Below are 14,588 nucleotides of genomic sequence, written 5' to 3' on the forward strand. Positions count from 1 at the left end.
CTGTCATAGACATTTTCCCATGTCTTTGAAATCATTGTTTGTGATGGCTGTCTATGCCACCAAGAGAATACATCCCATTCTTGTATTGGACATTGTTTTATTGGACATTACCTCCAAATAATGCTAAAGCAAACATCTTTGTGTACATAGCTCTGTCTTCTGAATTCTTTCTTTAAGATAAATTCACACAAGTGCAATTATTGGGTCAAAGAGTATGAGACCAGAATCAAAGCTCCTTATTTTCCAACCAGTTATCTCTCCCTTGGAGACTGTGTTTCTGTGTGTGAATAACAACCCTGACTCAGTGTTTGGGAGGAAAAAAAAATGTTTTCAGATCTGTGTTCTCTTCTTGATAGAGTCACTGAATGATGGAGCTGGAGAGGACCTGAGATCGCATCTTGCCTGGCCCCCTAACTGAGGCCCACAGAGGGAAAGTGCAGTAAATTCTGTCCGAACAGGATGCAGGCTGTTGAGCAGTTGTTTAGAGCAGTTCTCAGTTTAACACCCAGCACAGGAAAAACTTACTCAAGAACATTGTCCATCAACTGTCAATCGACAGCATTTATTGTCAGAACACTCTTCATAGCATTGGTTCCAATCCCAGAAAAGCCAGACTCTGTGCTTCCCAATTATCACAGGCTTGGGCCCATGGGAGGTGAGAAGAGGAGGAAAAACACTGTGTTCTTTTCAAAGTGGCTCCTTCTGCGTTTGTTTGGCACCAAGAAAAAGCGACGGAGATCTGGGTGCGCCTCATGTCGGCCCCTCATCTCTCTCCCATTCCCCCATGAAATGACGGGCAAGCTGTTGTCCTTCTCCCAGAAGGGCCTTGGGTTTTCCAAAGCAAACCTTGTCCCACGGTTCTGATAATGGGACAAATACTTGAAATGGGGCTGGACTGAGAGCCTACGTGGATTGCAGCGAAAGAGGGGACTTCTGGAGTGAGACTCACCTGGATTCCAATCCCAGTCACTTAGCAGCAGTGTGATTGGGGCCTGATGCTTAAGCTCGCTGAGCCTCGCTTTCAGTGTCTGTAAGACGAGTTCGCTGGGCCAGGCTTATAGGGTCGTTATGAGAATCACTAAGTGGTGGGTGCTGTGTCTTGTGAGTGACCAGGAGAGGCTCAGCAAGACTGACGCGCTTGCTGCCAGCTTTTCTTTATAGGATTTCGCTTAGCAATTGTTGCCATTTGTATTTTTTGTTAATATTTTGATATTGGTTTATATGAGCTTTGACACTATCGTAAAGTATCTGTTGTTAGGAGTTTGGAGCAAATACTTGCATTGTTTCCTGCTATCAAGGGTGACCAGTTCACTGCAAAAGGCCACCACCAACATACAAAACCGTCTCTCCACTCTCTATTCATCCTTCCTGCTGAGACCGTCATCGAATCCTGGGTTTCATGTGCCCAGCATTACAGACAGTGGTGACCCCCACGGAGTTAGGGAGGCTGAAAGAGCCCTAGGTAATCCAACGAGGTGCTTTCATCCCCCTGGTACATACAAAGACCAGCTTTGAGTCCCACAGGCACTGTTTGCCGAGCCTAATGCAGCTTGGCCTGGCTTCGTGCTGGAAATTCTGCCCACAAGCAGATGGACTACTGTGGGCCTGTCTGTCTGTGTTCTCCAGTGAGCTGCAGTTCTGCACTGTCTATTTGGGAGTTGAGAGGTAAGTGTTTAAGGGGAATCAAGCACTGCACTAGCAGGCAGGAGAACCGGGTTCATTCCTGGCTAGGCCAGCTTCTCACGGCCTGACCTTGGGCAGGTCAAGCCCCCTCTTTGGCTCTCAATTTCCAGGTCTGTGAAATGGGCATGGGGGGAGAACTAGACAGCTTAGACACCCTAGAATTCTGTTTTTAATGACCTTGTTATTTGTAAAGTGCCCAGATGTAATGCACCATCCTTGGCTGTAAGGTAGACATATAAAATAAGAAACAGTCATTACCCTCAAGATATCTTCAATCTAGTTAGAGAGACAGACTGACAATGTGAAATAGTGAATGCCAGACGTCATATAATTAAATGCCAGCTGTCTGGTACTTACTGTTGATGTATTAGGAGCTCAGAAAAACAGAGAATGCCGTGGGTACTGGGGGCGGCTCTGTGGGGGCTATGGGTCCTGGACGATAGACACCACTGGGTTAGGTGAAGATCGGGGAGAGGGCACCCCAGGTGGGAAGCCAAGGGGCTCCCTGTGCTTATAGAGGGCGCCCTTTTCGGATTTGCACAAAAGCACCGTATAGGCTAGCCACGGCCCAGGCTTATATGTCATTGAGACAGACCCTTGGGTCTATTTTCCTATCCCTTGCCCCATCCTGGGCTTGCCTGACCTGCGGGGCCCAGACCTGGTCCCCCACCATTGCCCGAGGGCACCTCAGAGCAGGAGTGAGGGAGAGTGGAATTGTTCACTGTCAGAAACATTTCAGGCAGGAAATGAAGAATTTCGTAGGTGGTTAAAAATACAGTGGAGGCTGATTTATGTTTGAATTTTGTTCCAGGACAGCAGATTATAGCCCAAGTTCTGAGGCAAAGGCAGCGGTGTCTTTATGGCCTGCTTGGATCAGTTTTATGTCTTCGTGATTTTTATGTTTCAGCTAAGCCAAGATGCTCAAAGTTTTTTGTCCCATACTTCGCTGGGGAACACATGTACCACTCCTTACACCCAACCTCATTTTACCATAAAAAGAAAAAAAAAGCAAAATAGGTGAAAAAATGTTTCTGTCTTGCTATTTAGCTAGTATCCAGTACTTTTAGCTAAATTAAATCAAATCATAAATAGATGATGAATCCACATGAGACCCTGAAGTGGATGTCAGATGACATTGTGGAAACAAAAAGACAGGGATCTGAATATTGTTGAATATGCAGATCACTCCATGTCATAATATCTTCTTGAAGAGAGGAAATTTCTGTCAGGCATGAGTGCCAAGATAACCTATGCGGCCTTTCCCGCCATGCTGATATATTTTTAACTTATGGCTTCTGTACCTTTTGTAACTGATCATGCTTCCCACTTTTTTGTTCATGAGGAAGCTCAGATCTGAACTTGTTCGGGGATTCTAAGCACAGGTTTCTGTGTCCTAGCATTCTCCCTGGCTTTATTTTATTTTTCTACCCTTGTTTTCCCTTTGCTGTATGTCTATTTTTATCCCACTGTATTGTGTACATTTCGGTAAACTACCTCAAATCCCTTTTTGGAACACAAAGGAGTATAAATAAATCAATAAATACATCCTGTGTTTGTAAATGTGGCACTTCTTTCTAAAGCAATTTTCACATCCATCAGCTCTTGCATCCTCACACAGCTCTGTAAGGAAAGTCCAGCTGGCTCAGTCACCCCCATTTTGCAGTGAAGGGAGCTGAGGTACATCCATGAATGAAGTGGCTCGCAGAAGAGCACAGGCTCACCCCTCCATCTACATAGACGACCACCTGAACCCCTCCGAGGAGGGAGACAGGAATATGAAACTGACAGCCCATTAGGTGATTTTTATTAGTAGATGTGGCTTGAGAAGGAAGACACCAAGACTGCAGTAACCAGTTGGAGAGGACACAAATGGGGATGACCATTGGCTTCAGAGATTCCCCCAGAGTCCATATCTGTGTTGCCATCTCCGTCCCCCACTCCTAACAGTAACAGACCCACTCCTGCTAGTCACATGGGTGGCATGTGATGGAAGCTGGGCAACCAATCATAGAACCACATGCTGCTGGCCATAGCGATTGGTTCAGAGGGGACGACACATGACCTGAGCTGGGCCAATAGGAGTTCTTCACTGAAATTTTCAATCTCTAGCTGGGAAATGAGATCCTATCTCAGTTGGGATGTGATCCTGGAACTGCTGGTAGTTGTGTCCGTCCCCTTCCAGGAGAAGAAGCTCGTGTGGAGTACGAGAGGAGGCAGGCAGCGTGCATAAAGCAGCAGCTGTGGGAGAGAGCGAGCCTGTGGATGTTTGGAACTCGGTATCCGGCTGCCTCACCTTTGGCCCTCCCAGGATGGAGGGCAACAAATCCCCTTTTTTGAGTAAGCTATTTTGAGCTGAGTTTCTTTCACTTACAGTCCAGAGATTTCTTAATTCATCTAGTTTTTAGACTTGGTTTGTGTGTGTGTGTGTGTGTGTGTGTGTGTGTTTCCTGAGGGAATAAGCCCTGAAGTTCTGCCTCTCTGGAATCCTAGTTTTGGTCTTCTAGGTCCTTACATCTGGAGCCTCAATGGTTAGCTTATCTAAGGGAGCTTAGGCCCTGGGGAATAGTAATAATAATTCCCCCCACATTCTGTGTCTGTCTCCAGCTGGGCCCTACACAAAGGCAGTAGAACTTAGTTCAGAGTGTGCCACCTGGCTCTGTTGCTCATCAACTGTGTGACCTTGGGCAAGTTACTCAACCTCTGGGCCTCAGTTTCCTCATCTGTAAAATGGGGATAATAATAGTAGGTACCTCATAAAATTCTTGTGAAGATTATACAAAATAATCTATTTCAGCACATAATGCTGTGCCTGGCACCTAGTCAGTGCACCATAAATGTAGTTCAATTATTTTGGATAATTTTATCCACAACATCCCTCTAGGATACCTGTGAATGAGGCAGACCAAGTTTTCTCTTATCTGTTTGGCCAGTGAAGGCTCTGGTGTTCAGAGGGGTTAAGTGACCCACTCAGCTCACGTAAGTCTGGAAGAGTCCAGATTCTAGACATTGGAGTCAAATCCAGGGTCCTCTCCTTTGGACCACATTTGCCAAGTGGCACTGTGCTGGCATTGTCAGGAAGCCAATTTCACAGCTCATAAAGGGCACTATCCCGCCAGACACAGAGGCCATTAGAGGAGCCCCAGTCTGTCCTGAAGGCTGCTTGGTGAGGACAGAGGATCGGCACTGGAAACACGTCCAGAGGAAAGACTGCTTAAGTCGGCTTCCCCGGACAAGCGTCTGTCCACACTCCTCTCCGTCTTCTCCCTCACTGACGGCTCCCAACGGCAGCACATCTCACATGGAAGAATTGTAGAAGACAGATTATCAGAATCAGAAGGCAATATAGGCATCACTCAAGTCTATTCATTCATTCAACAAACATTTCTTAGACAACTACTATGTGTCAGGCATAGCGGATGTAATGGTGAACAAGACATAGATCAAATCTCTCATTTTACAAATCAGAAAACTGAGTCCCAGGAAGGAAGATGTCTTCCCTAAGGTCTACAGTGAATTAGGAACTTTGTTAGACACCTTCTAGAGACATCTGCCTGGCTCACAATGGCCCCCCTTTCCTGAGATTTATAGGATCTCACCTTCCTTGTCACTGCTTATTCGACCAGAGAAAAGCAGCTGACTGAAGCTGGGGCCAATCAGGTTTCATCTCCCAGGAATTTGACCCTGGGATGAGATGCTGGTCTTAGCCCAGAGAGAGAGGGACAGAATGAGTGCCTGGTCCCATCAATGGTCCAGTTCTTGGATCAACACTTGGGTGTCTTATGAGCACCATCCATCCCTTACAATACATCTTTCCTCTTCGTTTTGAGAGTTTTGAAGTTATTAATGAATTTTTTTTCTTCTCACAACGAAAATAACCTTAACGAAGACTGTGGCTGAGATTGGATTAAAACTTGAGACTCCTGGATCCCAGACCTGTGCTCTTTCCATCATGCTGCCTGGCACAGAGATGCCCTTCCCAAGGAGCTCTCAGAAGTCCGACCTTTGCATATGACCTTGGATATACCAAACAAAACCATGCCATCCAGTGGAGTTCTCAGGGTTCAGAGAAGGTGTCTCTGGGAGGTGCCAAGGTCATGGATCTCTAAAGCAATTGCCTTGTGTGTGTGTGTGTGATGGTTTCCAGAACAGCAGCAGAGGATGGGGATTAAAAATTTAGGCCCTGAAGTCGGACTGCCAGAGTTCAAACCAATCCAGGTCATCCAGTCACCAGCTGTGTACCTTGGGCAAGTCGCTTTTCTCAGTTTCTTCCTCTGCTATTTCCCTGCTAGGGTTCTTGTGAGGCTCCATATATGCATAGAGGGCTTAGAACACTGTGCAACAAATGCCGGCTGTTTACCATGTGAGTAACCTGCTTTTTTTAGATTGCGTTTGCCTACAAGACATTCCTGGATCCTTAGGGTTTAGCTTTCACTCACTTCTTTGGCTACTGCCAGTCCCCTGAGATCCACCTTGGTCTCATCACATTTTTAGCATAAAACAAGGATCACTCAAAGCCCAAGTCAGATACCCACGTGAAAAGCCACCAGTGTCTGACCTTTTCCACGCCTTGGTGTGTGTATTGTACCTGCGATGAGTTAGTTGTGTCAACTCGTACACTCCCTCAGGGCAGGAGCTGACCGGCCTGATTAAAGTTTCTCATCAAACCTTCACTCAACAATTATTTGCTAAGCACCTACTATGTGCTGAGCTCTATACTGAGCCTGGGGGACAGGGGCTCTCTGTTTGGTGATGGGCTAAAAGATAAATGCTATATTACCAGCATTGGGAAGGAGGCAAGCATGAGGAGCTATGGAGATGTCGGGAATGTGGAGCTAGTTCAGAATGGGGAGTCAGGGAAGGAGGCTCAGAGAAAGGGAAAGATGAGTAAGAGTTAGGCATTGCAATTTCACACCGTCAGATCAGCAGACATCTGACAAAACCAAGTGTTGACAAGGAGTGAAGCCATGGAAAATCTGATACACTGCTAGTGGAGTGTAAATTAGTATAGAACTTAAAAAAGCAAATCAGGGGCCAGCCCTGTGGCCAAGTAGTTAAAGTTCCATGCACTTTGCTTGAGTGGCCTGGGTTCATGGGTTCGGATCCCAGGCATGGACCTACTCCACTCAACAGCTATGCTGTGGAGGCATCCCACATACAAAGTGGGGGAGGATTGGTACATATGTGAGCTCAGGGCTAATCTTCCTCAAGAAAAAAAAGAGGAAGGTTGGCAACAGGTGTTAGCTCAGAGCCAATCTTCCTCACCAAAAAAAAAAAAAAAAAAAAGGAAAAAAAACCAATCAGCATTAACTAGAAAAGGTGAAGATGCACTGGTGCACTAGTTGACATATTCCAAGAATGTACTTTGTTTTAAAAGCAAAGAATTGGAAATAACTTAAATGTCCATTGTATTAGTCAGCTACTGCTGCAATAATGCTGCGTGAGAAATAATCCTAAAAGTCTCCGTGACTTACAACCATATTTACTTCCTGTCACAAGATTTCAGGTTAGCTAGGGTGATTCTGCTCAAGTTTACATTGGCTCCATGTGTCTCTCATTTGGGCACTCAGGCCAATGAGGTGACCGCTTGCTGGGAGCTTGCTCTTCTCATGGCAAACAGCAGGAATGCAAGAGGCCAAGCTAAACCATTTCAAACCTCTGGTTGCCTCACATTCTCTTTGTTAAATTCCTTTAGACCAAATCCAGAGTTAATGGGGCTGGGATATATTCTCCATCTAGTCCATATGGCAAAGGGGGTGAATGTATAGTTCTTGACAGTCATGGAGTAAAGAGTTGGGGATAATGATTCAATGGACTATATCCATCAATAGAAGACTGGATCAGTGAATTGTGATGTAGTCATAGAATGAAACAGTACACAGCAATGATGGTCTAAAGCGGGGGTCAGCGAACTGCGGCCCACAGGCCAAATCCACCTGCTGCGGGTTGTTGTCGTTAACTTGTACTGGAACACAGTCAGTCACGCTCACCCATTTGCATATCGTCTATGGCTGTTTCACACCCCAATGGCAGAGTTGAGTAGTCGCAACAGACTGTTGGGCCCACAAAGTTTAAAATATTTGCTATCTGTCCCTTCCAGAAAAGTTTGCCGACGTCTGATCTAGAGCTACACACATCAACATGGATGAATCTTGCAAACATAATGTCCTATTAGCAAACAAGTTGCAGAGGCCTGTAAACCATCTGATACCATTTCCCTGAAGTTTCAAAACCTTCACAATATTCAAAACAATACTGTATATTACTTAACTATTCCCATATATGCTGAATAAATAGTAAACATCCAAAGCAGGACAGTGATTATCCCAGTAGCTGGGGAGATGGATGTGGCGGGGGACAGGGCCCAGGAGGCTCCGACTGTGTTGGTGATGAGTTGTTTCTTCAGCTGGGTGATGGTGGTAATACAAGCGCATTAATTTCACTATTATTTATACTTTTTATATAGGTCCTAAATATTTCATAATAGAAAAAAATAGAGTTGGGGAGCACAGAAGATGGGTAAAGGGTGTTATAGGCCCAGACCCAAGATGCAAAGAGGATGGCGTGAGGATGACGAGAATGACTGAAGCATGACGTGCACGGGGGAGGGGAGGCTGGGAAGACAGGCGCAGTCTTCAGATCACTCTAAGGAGTTTGGTTTCCTCCCAGGGCAGAGGGGCGCTCCCGGGCAGTTCTGAGCTTAAATGGCGTCGTGATCAGATTCGTGTTTTAGAAGCGTCAGCCTGGTTGCAGTACAGAGGATGGTGGGGAGCAGGGCTGCAACACGACCCTGTGAGTGAGCACCTCCTTACATTCTGCCCCCGAGGGGACTCGCTCTCCTCACTCTACTCCCAGCCCTGGTCTGAAAGGCGGTGAAACTGGAGGCAGGGAGCAGGTTAAGAGGCTGTGGCCGTGGTCCAGGGCCTGAGCCAAAGCAGTCACAGTTAGAGTGGAAAGGAGGTGACGTCTTTTTTTTTTTTTTTTTTTTTAAAGATTTTATTTTTTCCTTTTTATCCCCAAAGCCCCCCGGTACATAATTGTGTATTCTTCGTTGTGGGTTCTTCTAGTTGTGGCATGTGGGACGCTGCCTCAGCGTGGTCTGATGAGCAGTGCCATGTCCGCGCCCAGGATTCGAACTAACGAAACACTGGGCCGCCTGCAGCGGAGCGCGCGAACTTAACCACTCGGCCACGGGGCCAGCCCCAGGAGGTGACGTCTTGAAGAGCTATGAAGAAAGAGATTAAAGAGGGGATATGGGCAGTAAGAGACAGAGAGAGTCTAGGAAGCCTCTCGCTCTTCTGCCTCGGGCCAGTGGATGGTGTTGCCGTTTGCTGGGCAGGAAAGCCAGGCAGAGTGGCTGATTTAAGAAGAACAATGGCGAGGTCAGTGGAGTGGCAGCCTGGGGACTGGACCCCAAGGTGCATTGTAGATGGGGTGGGAGGGCAGGTGGGTGGTTGAGGAGCCTGAGGTCTTTGTTTTCCTTGGGTTCCAGAAGGGCAGCAGTGGGGACTGGGATGGGTGTGGCAGACACTGTCTATCACCTACGCCACAGCATTCCTCCTCCCGTGCTCAGAGAGCCCTGATTTTCTCCAGGAGTCAATATGCCCAGCCCTGAGATGAATCACGATTGGTCCAAATCAATATGACCACCTGTTCCCTCTGCCAGTGATTGGCTTAGGAGTAGACATGTGACCCTATTCTGGGCAATGGGACATAAGGGATAGCCTGCTGGGTCTTCTGGGAAACTGTTTTCCTCCATAAGAGACATATATGAGGAAAAAGTCTTCCTGTCTTCTCACTCTACACATGCATTTTTCTCTCCCTGACCCCTTCATTTCTACCTGGGAAACTGCTGGGAGAGGGTGCGAGGCTTGGAACTGCAGCAGCCATCTTGTCACCATGAGGAGATACACTGAGAATGACAGTATAAAAACACAGGAAGAGCCTGGGTCTTTGATGACATCTGTGAACTGTTAAACTAGCTTTGGGACCCACTACCTTTCAGACACTTGCCCAGTACATAATATATGTCCTTATGGTTTAAGCTACTGCCAGTTGGTTTTTCTGTTACTTACAGCCAAACGCACTCTATCTGGTACAAGGAATTTGAAATTTTGAAATAACTGAAGTGTGGCTGGGAAGAGGGAAACCAGATGAAGTGTCGAGGGTCCGGTGAGGATGAGGCTCTTACTATAGCCTATAAGGCCCTCCACAACTGGATTTTTTTTCACTAACTCTCCACTGTCACCTCCTATTATTTTCCTTTCTCACTCTACCCCAGCTACACTGGCCTTTTGTGTTGCTCACACATGCCAGGCACACTCCCACCTCGGGTCGTTGTACCTGCTGTTCCCACTGCCTGGAATGCTCTCCCTCCAGATGCCTACATGTCTCCCTCTCTCACCTCCTTCAGGTCTTTACTCAGAAGACACTTTCTCCGTGAGACCCTCTCTGGCTACTCTCTTTAAACCCCCTCCCAAGTCCCCTTCTTCGTCTTCCTTTTTCTTCATGGCACTTACTATATGTTTTGCTTATTTATTTTGTTTATTGTGTCTCTACAATAGAATGTAGCTCCGTTTCATTTACTGATGTGTCCCCGAGGGCCTAGAATGGTGGCTATAAATACTAGATGTTCAATAAATACTTGTTGAATGAATGAATGAATGAATGAATGTTTTTGTGGGGACTCCAAGACTGACAGGAAAGTATCGTTTTCTCTTGCTGATCTCAGCATCCTGGAGAATGAAAGCAGATGGCTGGACCGATTCAGGGAGGGGGCTCTGCTCAGAGGGAGTAGCAGACGGACAGCAAGAGGGGCGAGGGCTTGGAGGGGCTCCTCTGGGGGAGGGTCTCTTCCTCTGTGGTTATCAAGATACATGGTGTGTGTTTGACAGCATGGACTTCGGGAACCGTATCCGGCCCTCCCCGCCAGCTCACCCTGCACACACAGTACCTGCCCTGCCTCCTTCCTGGGTGATGTTCCTATTCCAGCCTCCTGCTTCTACCTGGGCGACTCCTCTCCAGCCCCGCTGAGCCACACCCCCTGCCTCTCCAGTCCCATTCCCCGCTTCTCGGGATTCCTGTACGCCGAAACCGTCCTGCTCCCTCACATCTCAGGGTGTTTCCCATCTGGGTTTGTTTGATCTCCAGTCCACCTGCCAGCCTCCCCCGCTCCCTGCTCCAGGGCAGCCCACAAGGCCGTGTAGCTCAGTAATCCCTTAGCGGGGAGGGAAAGGTCCTGCTATTTCAACAAGACACATTTAGAGACGTGCGTTCCTTTTGGATATTCCATAAAATGGCACTTGCCCACCATCCTCCGTTTCTTCTGGTGAGGAACATATGCTTTCACACGTGTTGTCGCATTTACTCCTCCAAGAACCCCGGGAAGCGGGTGCCATTATTGCCACTTTCCAGATGAGGACACTGCGGCCCAGAGAAAGGCAGGAATCTGCCTAGAGAGACCCAGTGAGAAAGAGGCGAGTGGTCCAGCGGCTCGGAGGGAAGCCCCTCCCCTTCTCTGCCAGCACCTCCGCCCCTCCCCAGCTCGTTCAGAGCCCCCTGCTCTGGAGGGGAAGTGAGAACCTGATCTGTGGATTTTGCAGCGAACAAAGGCACAGGGAGCTCTTGAACCGGCTTGCTGCAGGCACCAGCGTTTTTATCCATGGCCTCTGTTCCTTGCCTCCTTTCTTTGAGGTTAGAAGGAATCAGAGAGCGCGTGCCCCTCCCTCCACCTTCCCCCTGGACTCCCTGCTGCAGTGGGTGCCAGCTCAGGCCTGGAGTCAGCCTGATCTGCCCACCTGCATACACTGCCCAGCCTGCGAGAAAGCTCAGACTTCCTCCAGCATCCCTTGTGCGCCCTACCTGGGGGAGGACTGTGTGCAGCTGGGTGGTGGTCACCTCCGAGGGCCTGAGGGGCAAGGAGACTGTCTGGGGGGGGGGGGCAAGGCCTTTCCGGAGCAGGGGTCATTTCCCACGCTGTGCAGGACCGCTTCCCTTTGTCCCTCCAGATCCACAGCCCACCTTTCATCACCCTGCTCCCTGCTCCCATGGATGTGATGGTCCAGCACCCTGCTCCCTGGCCTCTGACACATCCAAGGGTTGCCTTGTTCTCTGGCCTCCAGCTGAGTTTGGAGGAAGGGAGGGGAGTGAGGACCAGGAATGTATTACCCCAGCTCCCTCCCTACAAGGTCACCGTGGGTTGGCTGTGACAGGGGCACTCACCATCAGGCAGCCTCTCCAGGTTGCTGCTCTCTCTGCTCCCTACTCTCACTTCCCCTGGGGTGCTGCCCCCCTTGTCAGTGTCCCTGAACCCTGCCTACACCTTTGTAAACAAGCTCCTAATTAAGTTCTCCTCATGTTAGCAGGGTTAGGCTGTCATCACGTTGCTCCCAGGACCCTGAACTAATCAGGTGCCTGCCACTTGAGAAACAGCTGAATCCCCAACAGGAAATGGGGACTGGGAGAGCCGGCCTTGGTGAGCCGGCGAGCCGAAGGGTGCGGCCACCGCTCGGGGCCACAGTCTTCCAGAAGGAGGAGCCACAAGTGGGCGTTCAGTCAACTCCTTCAGTGAAGCAGACTGTTTGAAGCTTGGAGGGGAGAGCCCACGCTGAAAATGCGGCTTCCTCTCAGGAAGGGGAGACTGTCCTCAGGGGTCCAGGTTCCAGGGCACCAAACGACAAACAGGCACCACACTGGGCAGTAAACAGTGATCTCCAAATGTTTCCATCACACACCCCTGTGGGTAAAATGTTTTTGAGGAGGGTCCCAGCAGGATACAGCTGTCACGTTTAAATTAGGGTAATCCAAGGAGGTTTATTTACAAAGGACTCTGTATGTAGGTGTGGGCAGAGAGGAACCACCAGGGACAGTGCGGTAAGCAGAGCTGTGACCACCACTCGGTCTGCAGGGGAGTGGAGGGGGTGGTTCTCAAAATTTGGAGGGAGAGAGCCCACCCCTGGAGAGCTTCCCAGTGAAGGAGCACAGCCCTCCCCCTCCCCCCCCCACCCAGGTGGTCCTGCAGGGAGGGAGCCAGTGGGACAAATTCCCTGACTGCACTTTCCTCCTCCCAGCCCTTCTGAGCCCTAGGGGAACCCTCAGGGCAGGGAGCCTGGGCCACCTCCAGGCAGAGAGCCTCAGGGTGGCGGAGGGCAGAGGGAACCTGGGGACACACAGGAGATATTCAGCTCTATCTCCAGCAAATGTATGTTTATTTATTAATAAATTCTAAACTTGCACAGCCATGCTAATATATTATGTGCATTATAAAGCACACACAAAAAGGGAAATTGAAAAGGCTGAGAGAAAATAGATAGAAGTGGAAGTTCTCTTAGTTTCTTCTGGCACCCTAATAGATTCCTTCGTGCGCCCTTGGGGTGCATACTCTCTGCTTGGATGAAGACTGTTAAAGACCCGTGTCCCTGAAGGAACATTCCAGGGGGGTGGACGTGTCACCTTGACCTGCGTGGTGATTATATGAGTGTACACATAGGTAGAAACTGATCAAGCTGTGCACTTAAGATTAGTTCATTTGACTGCAGGTAAATCACACACATCAATGCACACACACGCACACATGCACACGCACACATGCACACACACGCACACAGGTCTGGGCCCAGCGGGTTCCCACTGTTCTTCCATTGTTCACCCAGGAGGCTGGAGCAGCTTGTTGCTCCCTTTCTTCTCTTCTCTCTTTTCTCCCTGTCCCCATACCACTGAAGAGGCCTGGCCGGGGGCACCTTCCTCCCAGAGGAAGCCCCCCACCTTGTCCTCTCAGAGTTATAATGAGTCGCACTTCCATAGCTCTTTCTATATGCTGGGAGCTGCTCCAGGCACTCAGTGTGCATTAACTCACTTATTCCCCACAACAACCCTGTGAACATTGGTACTATTTTTACCTTCATTTTACAAATGAGGAAACTGAGGCACAGAGAGGGCAAGTAACTCACCCAAGGCCACACAGCTAGTAAGGGGTAGAGCTAGGATTTGGCCCCAGGGTCTGTGCTCTGACCCACAGCTAGGCAGATTCTCTTGGCTTCTCTGGGGCCAGGAAGGTAGCAGACTCAAGCCTGTCCCCTCCAAGCTAATCTCTTTTTCTCTCATATTCTCCAGATCCCTGCTCTCTTCCTGTCACATGGTGATTAGTGTGGGACCCAAGTCCAGGCCCGGGCTAGCTTGGTAGTGCTGTGGCAATTAATGAGCAGCACCCAAGGGTGAGTGGCCTGGGAGGCAGGAGACAGGGCCTGCGCTGGGCCTCTGTTCTCCCCTGCGGCCTGGAAGAGGGAGGGGCTTACGTGTGCAGACACCCTCACCTTCCTGCGGGCTGGCCTCCTCCTCCTCCCTGTCTAGCTGGCTGCTCCTGACCTCTGCTCCTTGCCGGCGCCCTCTCCCCCCTGCAATGTACTCCTGTCTCCAGCCCTTCCAGGCGGAGCTGGAATCCCACTCTCCTTCCAGAGAGTGTCCTGCCCACCCCCCGTTCCATTCTGAGTGCCAGACTCCCCTCCTCATTGCGGGCTCGGGCTCGGGGAAGGTCAGAGCCACATCAGTCTTGCTCACTGTCACCACCTGGACACTTTCCTCAAAAGTGCTCAGGACAGAGCCGGCAGCCGATGATTGTTTGAATGAGCAAAGGAATGTTGAGATGTTCATGAGTTTTGACATCGTTCTCTGGGCCACCGGCAGGGCGTCAGAAGTTTTTCAGCACACGGATTTCATGATCAGAATTCTCCAAGTGTCCCCGGGGTGTTTGGGGCTGGCGTCTTCTCTCCTTTCTGAAGAGTGTTTGCTGAGAGCTGTAGCAGCTTGACAAGACTCTTCCCGAACGGCCACAAGAGAAACGGTGGCCCAGGCTCGTTAGCAGCCAGGGGGGCAGCGCATCCAAGGCGGGCTTTGCAGACTGCTGACACCAT

This window comes from Equus caballus, chromosome 20 (genome assembly GCF_041296265.1).
Source record: "Equus caballus isolate H_3958 breed thoroughbred chromosome 20, TB-T2T, whole genome shotgun sequence".
NCBI lineage: Eukaryota > Metazoa > Chordata > Mammalia > Perissodactyla > Equidae > Equus > Equus caballus.